This window comes from Ischnura elegans, chromosome 10, assembly GCF_921293095.1.
Source record: "Ischnura elegans chromosome 10, ioIscEleg1.1, whole genome shotgun sequence".
In the NCBI taxonomy this organism is placed as follows: Eukaryota; Metazoa; Arthropoda; class Insecta; order Odonata; family Coenagrionidae; genus Ischnura; species Ischnura elegans.
The window spans coordinates 90,804,237-90,818,744 of record NC_060255.1 but is presented as its reverse complement, the minus strand read 5'-3'; positions in this window follow the sequence as shown (position 1 = coordinate 90,818,744).

Sequence of the window (14,508 nt, the reverse complement as noted above, 5' to 3'; positions counted from 1 at the left end):
TGAAAAGTTGGTCCATAGCCTCCCAAAAGTCTTTTGCTGGGTCATTAGCTACAAGAGAATTAAGTTTTAACACTGCCTCTTTTCCAACATTTGCCAACTGTGCTTCTACAGCTCTGGAGTGGCAACCAGGTGATTGCAACAGGTTAGCAGTTTCTGATCGAAACTGCCGATCTGCAACTAATTGGAAACTATTTTTTAGGTCTAACAACTTAACGCTCAGGACATGAGAAAAAGGATAATTTGACCCTTCCAGTGTCTCTAAAAGTGCAACATTGGCTGAACGTGAACAATGCTCAACTACAAACTTTGCCTGGCATTTCAAACCTGCAATTTCATCTACAGTTATGCACTTGAAATATCTGATAGAGGGGATGTTTTTATTAGAGTCCTTAATTTCAAACTTGAAAAAATCAGCAAGGTAAGGGAGATATTCATCTATATATGCAACGGAACAATACCAAGCATTCCACCTAGTGGCAACTGGTGAGGGATACAGTTTTGGGGTAACATGTTTGTCTTCAAGAAACTTCAAATAATGATGTTTCCTTTTTCTGGTGTTAAGAAAGGCCATTTTAACTTTCACAACTCATTGATTCAGTTCAGGAAGTCCAATAGCCCACATATTTCCCACAAGATTGAGTTTATGTGCCCAGCACTGGACATGGATGAGTGTAGATGACGTTAGCACTTTTATAATGTCAGCACATTTTGTCATATGTGGGGCAGAGTCTGTTGTAAATGAAAGTACATTCTGATAGTCCACACCATATTTTCCTAATGTCTCCACCAATACTCGAGAACGCACTGTGGCGGTGGCACTCTGGAGCACTTTACAAGCAGCAACGAAAAGCTTGTTGCCTTCTTCAAGCAAAAGCACTTTAAATAAGACTACAAATACACACTGACCCTTTCTGTCAGTGGTTTCATCACATAAAATCACTATCTTTCTCCCTTTAACTACTTCTTTAAGATATACTTCTTCCTCCTCTCCAATGTTTTCTAAATAAACATCCCTCAGAGTTTTAGAATGAGGAAGACTACCTGCCCCTGGAATATATTTTTCCATCCACTCTCTAACAGCTGGGTGATCAACTTTAAACAAAGGTATATTAGCTTTCACAAATGCCCTCACCGTGTCTTTTGTGAATTGTTCTTTTTCTTGCCTTGCCCGTTTGCTCGCATCCAATGTTTCAGAAATCGAATTCTGTCGTTTTGATCCTCCCTCAGACATCACCCTCTCCTTATTTGCTTTATGAGAAGCTCTGGCGTTGACATGCTTCTCACATGTGTCTTGCCGGCTCCAGTCCACAATGACATTGCAAAACTTGCACATCATAATTTTTTTGCTTTATCAAACACATAAAATCCTTCTTTCTCATACTCTCGCACTCTCTGAAACACATTCACAACTTTAGGCATTATCAACCTCCATGTATTTCTGAATATCCAATTAATCAGTCTTTCTGCCTTTCGTTATTTCCACAATACGAATACCATGAAGTGGGTCCTCTCACCAGCTCCACGTCACTGTTTTCTGTCGATGTTCAACCAGTGATACAATTCAAAAATGATTGTCACGCCATCCCTCGGCCTATGATCCGATGGGACCGCCTACCATAAGCTAATACCCGGCAGCTCTCGGCAGGCTCCGATCTCTTGAGTCGTGGGCTAACCTCATAGGAATTTCTTTTTACGGGCGCCAGGCAAACAAAGTTGCCTTCCTATGGACAGCACTGAAGGGAGGGCTTCACACAATTGTCGCACTTAACATGGCAATTTATTGCACATTTGAACAAACATAAAATTTCCTTTTAAACAAATACCAAAAAATTACAATGCAACATACATACAAGATACCATGAGAATATTGTCTTTTCTTCTGGTACCAAACTTGAAAATTTGGGACAGGAGAATGCTGGATCTCGGCTCATATCTGCCAAAAGGCAGCCGAAGCTCAGCTACGTATATCCAGGAAATCACCTGAGTGGTGTCCACAGCCCCAGAGTACTTGCCCTGGAGAGAACAAGAGATAGGATCGACCCATGTCTCAGCAACCGGCCAGAAACCAGATAATTGCACCCAATGCTGTGCACTTGCAATAATGAGGCTGATCCACTTATCGAAGAGCGTCGGGAGACACAGCTTGATATCCTTCGGGCGGTTTCTCTAAACAAAGGCTGGACACTCTTCTGAGTCGACCACCCGGTCTGTCTCCTGTCCTCTGTCTCTCTGTCCTCACTAGTGATGGGTCGATCATGAACGATTCGATCAAAAAGATTGAATCACTAGGTGAATCAAATGACTCATGATTCATTTCGTTAAACAAGTCGATCATCAATCATCAATCACTCCGACTTCCGGTTTCATATCAATCATCTCGGTTTCCGGTTTGATTCAAAATTTGGAACGACCGATGCTTAATCTCTTTTCGTCAGGGCAGAAATAGTTGTGATAAAATTAAATACTATGTTATGAAGAACTGAATACTTGTGTAATCTTTTTCTTAAATGTTTTCCAGCAGTTATCAGTATTAATAACACCAATACACGTAAAAGGAAAATATTAAGATGACTCCTGTAGGAGAACGTTAGGAAGTAGAAGTTAAAGCTGGTTATATTTTATTGTGCCGTTCATAAAATTATCCTGCAGATCAGATTCATGCATAGTGTGTGGTGTATTTTGTGTTATATTTTGATCAACTATAGTTAGAAATTATTTTATTAGTGTTAAGAAACTGTGGCAGTTTCGCCTTCCCAAATATTTTCATGACACTGCTTCCTTCATTTTTGCAATCTAATTTACTCATCTAGGTATTCACAATTAAAATAGTATATGAAATGATAATATGGATAGCAATCAGCGTTACCAATGCTCTTCGCAGATGAGGCAGTATTTATTCGATTATTCGAAGTGATTTATTACATCCATTGATTGAGTCTTTTCGATCTTGATTCCTTTTGAGTCTTTTCGATCATGATTCCTTTTGAGTCTTTTCAATCATGACTCCTTTGAGCCTTTTCGATCATAGTGATTGAATCTTGATTTGAGTCTTTTCGATCATAGTGATTGAATCAATTGATTGAATCACTTATGTGACTCGAGTCAAAATGATTGAATCACTAAAATGATCGACTTTGCCCATCACTAGTCCTCACCCACACGCACGGCTCGCTCGCTTCTCTCACCCAGACTCGCTTCCTGGCTGACGCATGGTTACCCGGGCTCTCACGGCCAGCCCACCGACCTATCCAGAAGGGGAGGGGGATTTGGTGGGAGGAGGGTGTGTAGGTAGGGGTAGGATTATTTGAGAAGGGGAGGGGTGGTTGCCTGAACCAAGGCTCTGCACACCCAGCGAAGGGAATGCAGGGTAATGGGTGTGTGAGTCACACTGGAACCGGCCGGTGAAGGCAAGCCCAGTGGAGATTTCAGGGTGAACGCTACATGCTCCAAATGCAATACAACTACAATGTAGTTACCAACGTGACTTCGTGTTGATAAGTCTGGCGATTTTGAAAGCGAAAAACAGCGCGCGGCGGTAGACACCGGCATTCACGAGGGAGATGGCAAGCCCGCTACGCGTCATTCACAAGGGAGACGGCTTGCCCGCTACGCATTGGCAAAAATCCTAACCTCACGGAGTACAGACAGAGAAAGAGGCATAAATTGGTAAATGAAATCCTTTAAAGGACTTCTGAACATCACATTCCGACCCTACGTTTATTGTCCACTGCAGCCCCCTCCAACTCCCGGCCGCTAGGTGGCCCCAAAAGCTTCCGCGCGAGGGAATCGCCGATAGATGGTGCTAGTGGGTGTCCGCGCGTCCAGCATTACGAAATTGCATTGAACCAAATACGATTCTTGATCGCTGGAACAACGAATTTAAAATGCCTTTAACTGAATTGAACACTAAGACGCAATTTCATAGCCTTTTAATTTCATTGACAGCCAGTTAGAAAGTCCATGTACAAAAAACATTGGCATTAGAAGGAATTGAATATGAGATGTTATCGTCTGCTAGCAGTCGTATTTTATTAGCTCTACTACATAAAACAGAAGTTATTACGTCCCAATCGCCAAAAATTTATAACATCACGGTTTAACACGGTTCACCATCTATCGGCATCAACATGATAATCAAGATAACCGTCACTGAAAAGCAAAGTCGATGTACACCACCTAGTTGCCCACCTTAAACAGGCAATCCTTAGAAGGTAACTACAAGGATACGGTAATACCCGATTCAGAAATTACTAGATCCGCAATGAAAAAAAAACTGGCCCAAAATTAATTACTAAAAGCTTCCCATAATGACACATTTAATATTGGATTAAGACTTAATGACTATTCTGAAATGTTACATATGTACGTTTGGGAACCCTAATTAAGACTTGGCTGAAAAACACCTGCCTAAATTCTTAACCCAAGAAAGTCGCAGAAATACACATCACAAGATCAACCGAAACAGTAACCAATATAAAGGAAAAGGGGACGGCCGGGAATGGTAATTGAAGGAAGTGATTGTTGTTAAATTTTCAATGCATTTATTCATGAAAGCACAAGCACTATCATTAACACTCTACAGACGAGCTGAAAGGATAAGGACAAAGGTTGGAAGTGAGAAAAATGTAAATAAATCTCAAAGTTCATGAAGATTTGAGGGTTTTCCAAGGTTGTGGCAGTACTACTTCCACCAAAGAATCTGGAGATGAATGACCACCTAGAAATAGAAATTTTTAAAAATTAGGCAAAATTTAAAAAATATATATAAAAAATAAGGTGAAATCCCAGATCGTATCATTTATAAATGTGAAATGTGGAATGTCCACTGCCGCAAGAGAAAGTGCGAGGAAGCACTGCTTTTCCGATTAATTTGCCGTGAGTTCGCTTCAGCTCAACTTGCGCTAACGAATTTTTTAAAAGCGTTTGGAATGGTGACCTTCGTTGATGTTCTGATATTTAGGAACTCGTAATCAGCGAGTAGTATAATATTATCACTTCATCGTTCCTCGAATTGTCCTACGTTTTTGAATTCATCTTTTCAGTACAGTGAGGGAATTTCTCTGAGTGCGAGATGAATTGTCCAGAGGTTTACCAGGTACTTATGGCCTCAGTTTTAAAAATGAAAATCTATGCTTCAAAATAATTAACGCGATCGATTTCCGGCATGTTAAAAACTACAAAACATCTTGTGTCGATGGGCATCTTCCATACGCCGCATTCGACGAAATTTCGCGACAAAATACAATCATTTCGTGGCAGATTTCGCGAATTATTAATGATTTCGCGAAATAGTATGGATTTCGCGAAAACGAAATGCTTAATATTCCACTTATTTTTTTTGCTGTAATGCATCTTCGAGTGATAGCTCGTTTTTTTTAATCATCTGACGGAAATTTCGCGATTTGGTCAAAAACGAAAATAGCCTACCTCTAATGATAAGCCTTTCAGAGAATTAATTGGTTGGGGGTCTACCAGCTCCCAGGTTCATCACATTGTGAAGCTCATTGGGTTTCATTTAACTTTTGGATTATGCTAAATGTAAAGTCATTAAATTGAGGAGGGTGTTGCGATTGCAATTCAATGCTTCAACCGTGTATATAAATAAATTGTTGTTATTTTGCTTCTGAGTTACTTGACTAAATAAAATGGAAATCTCAACACTTGAATCGGTGGGAAGGTCTTTTAATAATGATTTCGTTTATTTTCGTGAGCACTGAAGCCCATGAGAAAATAAATGTTTAACTTTTTACATTTTCAGAATTAAAAGTAACAGAAGCAGGCGTTATACAGGGTGGTATCCAGAAGTAGTAGGACTGATTTTTTTCCGCGCGGGCGGAAAGATTGAGGGGGGTCTGCAAGATTGGATATTGTGGTGTCTTGGGAACAATTTTCGACATGCGGCAGTCGCCTGCGTGCATTAGTTGAGTGTGGACAACTGTTTTAGTGACCTCCTGTTTAGACGCCTCGTCGTTGGTTGCGATGGAGCAAAATTTAGAGCAGCGGTACGCCATCAAGTTTTGCTGCAAAATTCGAAAATCCGCAACCAAAACCAAGAAAATGCTTACGCAGGCCTACAAGGATGATACCATGAGCCATTCCTCGATATTTGAGTGGCACAAGTTGCTTCGGGATGGCAGGGAGCTCGTCGAGGACGACCAACGCGCCGGGCGTCCGTCAACCTCGAAATCGAAAGTGAAATCGATGTTGAATGCATTTTTCGACCGTCATGGAATTGTCCATAAGGAGTTTGTACCTCCTGGACATTCTGTAAACGTAAGATTTTACGCGGAAGTGCTGCGAAATCGGATCACACGCGTGCGACCAGACCTGTGGGGTATTGGAAGCTCCACCACGACAATGCACCGTGCCACGGCGCGTGAATGGGGAACATGCACAATTTTTTATAACCAGATGAATCGGAAGACCACTATCTAAAATGGATTTGGTAAAAATTTCACAGGTGGCCTGCGGGTTTTTACTGAGATATCACTCTTTAAAAATAATTCTTTCTCGGCAGCCTGAAAACACTGCGTCATGGGGCAATGGACGCGTGACGTCACAGAACGATATCGCTAGAGACTATTGTTTACATTTTCACAATAAAGTAAGTGGATGCTAATGATGGAACGGCATTTAGGGTAATTTATTGCTTTTGTTTCTTAATTAGTGATTTTCACTAACCTTAATTGATTATTTCATTCAAGCATAACAAGCATAATGGATGTAAACGAGAAAAAAGAGAGAAAGGTTTACAAATCTTGTGTCGTGCCCTGTTTTTCAAATACCTCAAATTCCACGCCGAAGGAGGTTTTCATTAATGTCCCAAAAGATTCGAAGAAGAGATTAAAATGGTTGAGACGTAAATTCTATATCGAAATTATCAACAGCTTTCTGTTGTGAGGATCATTTCAGCGTACGTGCCAGTAAGGTTGCAAATTTTATTTTTGTGAGTTAAAAAAGATTGAATTGAGCCAAAGGATGTTATTGCCACATAATATAAATTGAAAAGTTACAAACAATCACATCAAAGGAAAAACTTAATTATGAACGGAAAGAGTTATTATATTTCAAGAAAAGTATTATTATAAGATTTTTCTACCGTGTCGATGGAGACTTTCGCGGGGTGGTGCAGCATGCGCAGCAAGGTTTTCGGGTTGACCTTGCTGCGCATTTTTCTACCGGTTTAAGTACGTGTGCATGGAGCTTTGATACTTGCATTTTTCAATTCATATATATAGATAATGATCACAGGTTCCAGTGGCAATGAAGCTGACAAATTATGTCAACTTGAAGCTGAGTCAGAGGATGACTGGGAGAGTAGTTCAGGTATTTCCTCTCAAGTGACATCAAGTGTTGGGGTTCAAGTACGTACTAAATTCAGGAGTAAACAAACGCAAATAAAGACATGTGTTTCTGATAGGGCGACACCACAAAAAAAAATAAAATCTGTAAATACCCAGACATCCCCCATTCAAAGTTTGAAGAGAAGGAAAGTCAGTGAAAATTGTGAGGAATCGAGCTCTGAGGAGGATGTGAGTGAAGAAGATGAGTACAGTTTTTCTGATAATTCATCTAATGACTCAGAAGCTGAATTTCTTAATGAAAATGACTCAGTTGAAAGAAAGCTAGTAGCAATTGCAGGAATAAATTTAATTAATAGAAACCCTAAGCTATAAATGGGTGTACCTGAAAACGGTAGCTTCATTCTGGGCACTCTTCAGAGAAACACAAATTTACATATGTCCATGATCATGCTAACTCTAAAAACGATTAGACTAAATGAATGCTCTACTATTCTCTCTGATGAGTTTAGCATATCATTCAGCACAGCTAGTAGGGTGTTCCATGATGCTGTTCCAAAAATATCCCAATGTATGAAACAGCTCATTATATGGCCAGCCAAGGAAAAGATATTAGAGTTACTGCCATTACCACTTCGATCAAGGTATAGCCATGTACAATAGGCCGGCCCTTATTTTTCAGAATTGCGAAAAGTTATGTTTTCCTAGTCTCAAAATGATCCAAATGAAGTTTATATTCACATGTTAAAATTTGGTTACTTTAAAATAACGGCAACCCGTGCCCCAAGGGCCCTAAGTACTGAGGACCCTCAATTGAGTTTTTTGGAGCAGAAAAAGTGCTATCCCTATGTAAAACGTAAAAGTAAAGCCCTAAAGGGCCGATTTTCTGTTTGTTTTGACCTATCTCTAAGCGTTTACGAGATATCGTCCGTCGTAATGCAATCCACCCCCCAGGGCGCCACTCCGCACCGCGGCGCCGCTGAGGTACGAGCCGCACCACTTACAAGGGACTTCCCCTCAACCCCCTCTCCTCCCTCGACAAAGTCTTTGCTCCCACTGGCAATATCTAGCCTCTGAAGAAATGTGCTTACTCCTTTAGAAAGAATTAAATTGTAATGACAATATTTCCAATCCAATTCATCAATTTATTTTCACGCTGGTCATGAATTTCAGTAGATATCAACCAAAATAAAATACAATTTCAGAGTACTTCTAATCTTTCACTGACACCCTATATTTGGCAATTTAAGTGTCTTTGCGCACGTTAGGGGTTGTGCTACGATGAAAATTCGCATTTATAAATTTTGAAAGCTTTCTTCCTTAAATGACTTAAAACCTTGAATTTGTTTCACCCCTCTCTCTGCACAATCATTTACCACTTGAGGACCCCGAATAATTTGCAAATCGTTCTTGGTTGTTCATACCATCCTCGCATGTGCGCATCAAATAATGGAGCGCATATTTACAATGTATTAAATAGCTTTCTCGAATTAGTAGTGACAAAATTTAATATAGATACCTTTGTCATGTCTTTATGTTTATAGAATGTCTTCTTCGGTGGATCATATTTTCCCTCACATGTCCTCATACGGAGTATCACGTTTTCCTTTTCATACCTAGGAAAGGATCCGTCAAAGAATGCCAGGCCTACAACTCCTCACTCAGGTACCACAAGTGGTTTGAAAACCTCTTTTGTACTGCTTTCGCTATGTCTAGGTTAACACTTTCGCAATAAACAAATCTTTTTAGGAACTGCGGGTCACTGTTGGGAGCAGATGCACCACAAGGTGCGGAAAACCACATCTTTTTCTTTCTTCTTGAATATATTGAAATCTATTCCACTAATAACTGCATTTCGTGCTCCTCTTGTATTGCGTAAGAATTTTACTTCTTCAGCCCTAGTACATTTATCCGAGAGATTAACTGCACTTTCCTCCCCATGCGTCAAAAACTCAATGGTACCGCTCCTTGCAATGTCAAACAAATCATCAAGTTTTGTTACGAAAGATTCTTCATATCCACTGTATTTCGCACTCTCCTTTATTTCGTCGCACGTTCATCCATTCTTTGCGTAATTTTTCTAACTTTTCAATCGCATAATTATTTTCCGTAATAGCAGGAATTCTCGTTTTGTACCATGGATGAAACGCATTTCTTACGTTTTTTCTCGCACTAAGTCTCATGTGTTTCGAACTCATTAGGTGATAGAGAAAACACACAGTACTATTCTCACTGTAGGTAACTTTCAGCCAAGTTTTTCTTCACTTTCTTTTCCAACCAGTTCAATGCCTGGGTTTAGTCTTGATTTCATGCCTTTCCTTGTTGGCCTATCCTTAAAATTCACGTGTATTCATGATAAACTAGTTATTTCGCCATTATTCTCCTTACATCCTAAAAAAACTTAGCACTTCCTATCCATTGCACACTGTACACTAGAGCTATCTCTCCACTGTCCGTGAACTGACTGCCTCGTTTCTTCTTCCTTGAATATTTCTATCTACTGTTGGAGCGTTAGAAGCCCTGCTCATCTCCTTCATTCCTTTATAATTCACAGACACAATGCTCATAATATTTTGTACATAAAGAGCATTTTGGATCCTGCTCGAATGGTTCGCGGCAGTATGGTGGACACAACTTAAGGTTTAAGGGGTCGGCGCACAGTACATAGGACGGCGTTAAAGGTTTAAGATTGACATTGTAGGCTTTAAAAACCTTAATCATGACACAAGAGGAACAACCTGCTCAATTCTGTACCACTAGCATGTGAATATTGTCAACAGGAGGAAAGTCTTTGAGGAGGGAGGGGAGGGGGTGGAGGGGAAGTCTCTAGTAAGTGGTGCGGCTCGTACCTCAGCGGCGCCGCGGTGCGGAGTGGCGCCCTGGGGGGTGGATTGCATTACGACGGACGATATCTCGTAAACGCTTAGAGATAGGTCAAAACAAACAGAAAATCGGCCCTTTAGGGCTTTACTTTTACGTTTTACATAGGGATAGCACTTTTTCTGCTCCAAAACACTCAATTGAGGGTCCTCAGTACTTAGGGCCCTTGGGGCACGGGTTGCCGTTATTTTAAAGTAACCAAATTTTAACATGTGAATATAAACTTCATTTGGATCATTTTGAGACTAGGAAAACAAAACTTTTCGCAATTCTGAAAAATAAGGGCCGGCCTAATGTACAATCAATTATTGATTGCTTAGAAGTAGAGATAGAAAAACCATCGGACCCTGTAAAACAAGCTCTACCATGGTCGGAATACAAGTCTGCAAATACTCTGAAGTAATTGGTGTCTAGCACACCTGATGGATTAATAAATTACATATCTAAGGGCTTTTGAGGTCGGATATCTGATTCACTGCTTGTAGAACAATGTGATTACTTTAAATACTTGCCTTCTCGTTGTGCTGTGATGGCTGATCGGGGTTTCAAACACATTGATAGCTTTCTTGGTACAAAAGGCTGCACATTAATTCCACCCCCCAGTGTTAAGGCTGAAGTTAAGAGCACCAAAAATGAAGTAATGGAGACGAAAATAATTTCCAGCTTGAGGATTCATGTTGAGCGTGTTATCAGACGCATTAGGGAATTTAAAATGTTAGTGCCTCATGCCTGTATAGATCACAATCTTATTACCTTGATGGATGATGTGATTATTATATCTTGTGGCTTAATTAATCTTCAGGCTCCATTAATAAAGTAGCATCCTTGAAAAAATGCCGACAATGAAAGGGAGTGCAAAATAAATTTATTACGAAAATATAACAAGAAGGATATGGGGCCAGTTCTGGGGTAACTAAAAAACTAATCATGTTTACAGCTGTTGAAAAGTATAGGAAAAATATTTTTCTCCCAAAACCTTGTGGCGGCAGTCACAACATTCATTACAAAATCATGGTCATACTCAATCCATAGACAAGAAATATTCTTTGTCTTCTCAAAATCAGGAGCAGCAACACAAAGTGCAGCTCCTTTTTTCTTTTTTTCAGATATAGTGTCATTTTATGAGACACATTTAGTTTCCTAAATGCCGAATCGTATTTTTGGTGAGTGAAGATGTTGTAATAATTCAGAATTATTTAGGCATTAATCATACCTGAAACATATTTGTACATTAGTCTATTATTTCATTACCTATATGCAAACGACTATGGAGCTGATATAAGAGAACCGCATGATAAGTTTGGTATTAAATTTATGGATAGCTAATAATTAACCGCTGATGAAGGATAGTTTATTTGATTTCAAAAATAAGTATTTATAAACAGAAAACAATGTTAAAACTTAAAAATTTTCCTATGCATTAAATAGCTTGCTTACCTGCTTACTTTCACTCCACGCCTCTCGGCGGCGACGAAAGAATCACTGTTTTTAAGGAAGGCGGCCACCATAAAGGAGTCAACCATACGTAAATTGTCTGACTGCGCCTTCTTAAATCCCACTTCAGTCATTTTGTCAATCAGTTTTCTTTTCACCTCATTCCTCCAACAATCCCCCTCTTTTTCCATCAACAACTCCCTAACGACATTAAAGATCTGTATTCATTGATAAACAGCAGTATTTAGACATCGAATTTTACGGAGAACTGAGGCCACTGAGACTGAATATTGTTCGGTGACGTCAAGCCAATGAGAAAGCGTTTCGGGTCACGTGACTTTCGTCGATTTTTTTTTTAGAATTTCATTAGCATTTTACAGCATTTGGGATTGACGTAGACAACTTTGGCTTATATATTCGGATTGGTGAGAAAATTCTCTATAAGATAGGCTACAATAACGGGAGAAACAAAGTTCATGCATGTTCCCCATTGTGAGGGAACTCCTGGCCAAATTCGGCGTTTCCACGTTGCCTCACCCCCCTTTACAGCCCTGATATGGCACCACCGAACTTCTTCCTGTACCCCAGGATCAAGAGGTAGCTCAAGGGGCATCGTTTCGACACGGTGGAAGCGGTCCAAGCGGCGACGACGAGGGCGCTGAACAGCATTCCGGAGGACGACTTCCAGAAGGCCTTCACGACGTGGAAGACTCGCTGCCAGAAGTGTGTGGATGCCCAAGGGGCCGGTTTTGAAGAGTATTGAGTCGGTTTATCAAAATGTTCAATAAATTAATTTTTTTAAAATCAGTCCTACTACTTCTGGATACCACCTTGTATAGTGGAATGACATTCTAAGTTTTAAAAATAACACAAAGATGGCAATATTCCACAGGTTTATTTTCCGTACAACGCGTTTCGACCGTTAGGTCACTATCAAGTACAATAACGAATGGTTGGTTTTGGGGTTGTATTTATATAGAACGGATGGGTGACAGGTGGAAGGGGAAGTTGGGGAAGGGTATGTGACATTGGGTGGAGCGCTTCGGGAATGGTATGGCCAGGAGTGGGGAATGTCCAAAAAATAGTTGTTCATTCATCAGTGAAATGCCTCCTTCTTGCACAATTTTCAATTTCTCCAAAGTGTCCAATCTTCGGCCTTTCATCTCCACGTGGACGATCTCCGGGTCAAACTCGCAAGAATGTTTTTCCTCCAGGAGATGTTACGCCACGAGAGAGGTGGTATCTCCTTTCTCCCAGCATTTCCTGTGCTCTTTCATGCGTGTATCGAATCCTGCCTGTCTGACCGATGTACACTTTATTACAGTCGTTGCACTTGATTCTATAAACCCCCGATTGTTTGAGGTGAGGGATCTTGTCTTTCGTGCGGCAAAGCAGCTTTCCCAAGGTGATCGGATTGTGGAAACATGTTCGAAGTTTGTTTTTCGGGATATGCTTGGCGATTTTATACGATAAATCACCAATAAACTGGATTTTACACCACTTTCTGGTTTCGGGTGGGGGCGGTCCGAGGGAGCACAAATTTCTAATGGCGACGTCACGTTGTTTTTTATTTAAAAGTCTGTCTATTAAACCGTCACTGTAGCCGATAGCCAGAGCTATGTGTTTGATTATGTTGAGTTCTTTATTGAATTCCACCGGTTGAAGGGATAGGAACCCCAGCCTATGGATTAAAGAGTGGAATGATGCCAGTTTGTGGGTGATGGGATGGACCGAGTCTATAGGGATCACTGCGTCATTGTAGCACTTCTTCCGGTACACTCCGAACTCGTGATTACCATTGGTCAGGGATATTTTCAAGTCTAAAAAATTCAGCTGTCCACTTTCGTCTTTCTCCAACTTAAAATTGATCTTAGGGTGTTGACTATTTAAAAGTTTTAAAAAACAGTTCAATTGGCGGTCGCTACCCGACCAGCAGCAAATGATATCATCTACATATATGTACCAGTACGTTACATTCTTTAAAAGTTGATTGCCCGAATTAAAAAGTTTACACTCAAAGTTTGCCATAAAGATATCGGCCAATAACGGAGACAGAGGACTACCCATCGCCAAGCCTTCCGTCTGGTGGTAAAAACCGCCGTTAAACATAAAATAATTCTGGTTTGTGCAGGTTGTTATTAGGGTTAAAATGTCATCTATTAAGACGACATTGATATGGGAGTCATGGAGTAAGTTCTTTGTCAATTCGATTGTTTCAGCAACCGGTACAGATGTGAAGAGATTACCTACGTCGAAGGAAACCAATTTACAGCCCTTGGGAGGGTTGTGACTCGTGAGGCACCTCGTTAGGTGAATTGAGTTCTTAACACTGAATTTAGAGGTGAAAGATGCGTAATTCCTAATTATCGTGTTTAATCTAGCCGCAAGCTTGTGGGTCGGGGCACTTATGCTGGACACCACGGGCCTAATGGGATTATCCTCTTTGTGAATTTTAGGAAGCCCAAACAGTCGCGGGGGAAGTGGGTTCATTTGAATTAGACTATGTTTCGTTCTCCCGTCAAAAAGACCGGTGCACTCCGCCACGGCACTTTTCACACACTTCTGGAACCGAGGGGTTGGGTCCTTGGGTAGAACGACGAACGTATTATGGCTAATGAAGTCCGCGCATTTGTCGACATTCTCCTTTTTCTCGAGAATCACGATGCTATTTCCCTTGTCAGCTTTAGTTGTAACTATGTCATTTGTTTCTAGTTTCGCTGAGAGGGAGTTGATAACTTCCTTTATGTGCTCAGTCCGCTTCCTAACGAATGGTTGGCGAATGTATGAACTTATAAGATTTGCGCATAAAAGTTTTGCCCCCACATGTTCCTGCTCGAGGGCAATCTCACAGTCTACCACCAGATTTTTGAGATAACTTCTTTTTTTTTATTTT